Source organism: Cynara cardunculus (assembly GCF_001531365.2).
Source record: "Cynara cardunculus var. scolymus isolate 2C chromosome LG 10, CcrdV1, whole genome shotgun sequence".
Lineage (NCBI taxonomy): Eukaryota > Viridiplantae > Streptophyta > Magnoliopsida > Asterales > Asteraceae > Cynara > Cynara cardunculus.
The window spans coordinates 3964348-3967760 of record NC_037537.1 but is presented as its reverse complement, the minus strand read 5'-3'; positions in this window follow the sequence as shown (position 1 = coordinate 3967760).

Genomic DNA, 3413 nt, shown 5'->3' with positions numbered 1-3413 from the left:
TTATTGAGGAGAAAATAACAGGTTTGGCCTGAAACTTTAAATAAACCTTGTTTGATTAGAAAAGGTTTAAAAGTGGCATTATATGAAACCTGGTTGGTTCAAAGGTATGTTATTTGAATAGTTGAATGCTTGGCTTGAAAAGGGGAAGGAACTGGTAATATGCCCCATTTGTTCATATATTGATTATATATGTGAAAAGTTGTTTTATATAAAAAGTTTTGGTGATTATCACCCTGCAATAACTTAAATAGGGTAACTCACTATACCTTTCGGTCTAACCCTCGTTTTGTGATTTTAACTATGTATTGCAGGAGGTACGGACGGTAAGGGGATGGGGAAAATGTGATATTTTCCTAAATGCTGATCTACATGAAGAATTGTTTATGATGTATAGTTTTGATTGATGAACGATGATTAGTACAAGAAATGTATTTTGAATTTTTGAGCCATGTATTTTATACTTGTGGATTCTTGTACTATGGGACCTAAGTGGTGTATAAACATGTATTTCTTTCGTGTGAAGTATATGTTACATGCAATGTGTAATATGGTGTGTTACAATATGTGGTACATAGATACTAGATGCTCTAGACACATGATAGGATACATGCACTTTCTGAATGAGTTTAAAGAAATCCTGGAGGAACAGTCACATTCGGCAACAAAGAGAAAGGATTTGTTAGAGGATATGACACTTTGTCAAATGGCACTGTTACAATCAAGAAGGTCTTCTACGTTGAAGGATTGGAGCATAACTTGTTTAGTATAAGCCATTTTTGTGACAATGGATTGAATGTCAAATTTTTCATTAATGGTTGTGCCATAGTTGTTTATGAAGGAATTGAAGTTATTCAAGCTGAAAGGTATGGTAATATGTATGCTATAAAATTTACAACTTTGACTGCTTCTAGGTCTATCTGCTTTATCTCAAAAGCATCAAAGGAAGACAGTTGGACATGGCATCCCAAATTATTTCATCAAAACTTCAAGGATATCAACAAGATCGTAAGTAGAAATCTTTTGATTAGTCTACCAGAACTAAGATTTGACAAGAATTCTTGTGTTCTGCATGTGAAATGGGCAAGATGACTAGAAGTTCTCATAAAGCCAAAACTGTATCGTCTTGCAAAGCTCCTCTTGAGATGATTCACATGGATCTGTATGGACCAATGCGAACTCAATTGTTAGATGGTAAAACGTATATTTTGGTAATGGTCAATGAATATTCCAGATATATGTGGCTAGAGTTTCTAAGAGCCAAGTCTGATGTACCGAAACTGATTATTGCATTCATCAAGTGCATTCAAGTTCTTCTACAACTTCCTGTGCAAAAGATTCGAAGTGACAATAGTACATAATTTACAAATGAGACCCTTCAAAGTTTTCTTCACTCTGTCAGGATTTCTCACAATTTTTTTTCTGTTCAAACTCCACAACAAAATGGAGTTGTTGAAAGAAGAAAACGCACTTTGGTTGAAGCTGCTTACACAATGCTTGCATACTCTGGCTTACCTTCTTATCTGTGGGCTGAAGTTGTTTCTACTTCACACAAAATCGCACGATCATTGTCAAAAGATTAAATAAAACTGCTTATGAGATAATAAGTAATCACAAGCCCAATGTTAAATTCTTTCATATTTTTGGCTGTAGATGCTTTGTACAGAATGATCAGACAATCTAAGAAAGTTTGATAAAAAGGCTGATGAAGGTTACTTTATTGGATATTCTCTCAGGTCAAAAGCCTTCCAAGTCTACATCAAACGAACAAAGATTGTCATTGAAAGCATCAATGTTGGATTTGATGAATCGCCAACTTCTGAACAACGTAGTTCAAGACTCAATCTACAACTGTTAGCTTCTACACAAATTAGTGTAAAACCTATACTAAATAACAAGACAATGAATTCTGATTCTATTGTTAAATCAAATTTAAATTCATTGTTTAAAGATACATTTGACTTAACTTGGGATATTCTTGTAGATTTTGAAATATCTGACTTACCCAAAGTTAATGAACCAGTGGTCCCGATTCTGCAAGTTACACAACTTTCTGGACCATCTAAAGCTGGTTGTTTAACATCAAATGTTGTTCATCCTGAAAATGTTGAAGTTACTAAATCTGAGCCTGTTCAAGCTGAAGCACATTCTCAATCTGAAATTGTTCAACCTGTTGTTGATCAATTTGAGTCTGCTTTGCCTACTGATGAAGCTGAATACTCAGAAGTTGAAGATGAAGTTCAAGCTATAACCGACGAGTATGAAAATCAGAACAACTTAATTGATGTTCAACCTTTACCTTATACTCACAAGTGGACAAAAGATCATCCTCCAACAAAGATCATCCTCCAACATAAATGATTGGTAATGTGAATTCCAGAGTGCAAACATGATCTGCTATCGCAAACTAGAGTCTTTTCGTAAATTTTCTCAGTGCTATAGAGCCAAAGAGTCCATCTGAGGCATTGCAATATCCATATTGAATTAATGTTATGCAAGATGAACTTCTTGAATTCGAAAGAAACCAAGTTTGGAGATTTGTACCGAGACCTAAGGATAAATCAATCGTTGGTACAAAATGGGTCTTCCAAAACAAGAAATATGAAATGAGAATTATTGTGAGAAACAAAGCTAGATTGGTTGCAAATGGATATTGTCAACAAGAAGGAATTGATTATGACGAAACCTTTGTTGCAGTCACTCGCATTGAAGCTATCAAAATATTTCTAGCGTATGCGGCTCAGAAGAATTTTAAGATATACCAAATGGATGTCAAATCTGCATTCTTGATTGGTATTATTCATGAAGAAGTTTACATGAGTCAGCCAGAAGCTTTCTTGATCCTGAAAAACTAGATCATGTCTATGTACTAGACAAGGCGCTTTATGGTTTAAAACAAGCACCTAGGGCATGGTATGACACCTTAACTCAATTTTACTCAATTCTGGTTTCAAGAAAGGTACAATTGATATTATGTTGTTTCTTTAAAAGTAAGGTAAGCATCTGATCTTGATACAAATTTATGTTGACGATGTTATTTTTGGTTCTATAAATTCTAAGTTTTGCAAGAACTTTTCAGACGTCATGCAATCTAAATTTCAAATGAGTATGATGGGTGAGTTAAATTTCTTTCTTGGTCTTCAAGTAAGGGGGTGTTTGGGTTTGCTTATTTGAAACAACTTATGTTTTTCTACAGAAGTCCTTATCAACTTATTATAAGTTAGAAGGGTTTAACTTCTTCAAAAACTCCTTATTACCAGTTTGGCACCGTATAAGCTGTTTATCCAAACGCTAGAAAGTGCTTATTACCGGTGTCATACCGGGACAAGTTAATAAGTTGTTTTTACAAGCAATCCCAAACACCCCCTAAAACAACTCCCTAATGGCATATTCATAAATATGTCAAAGATATTTTG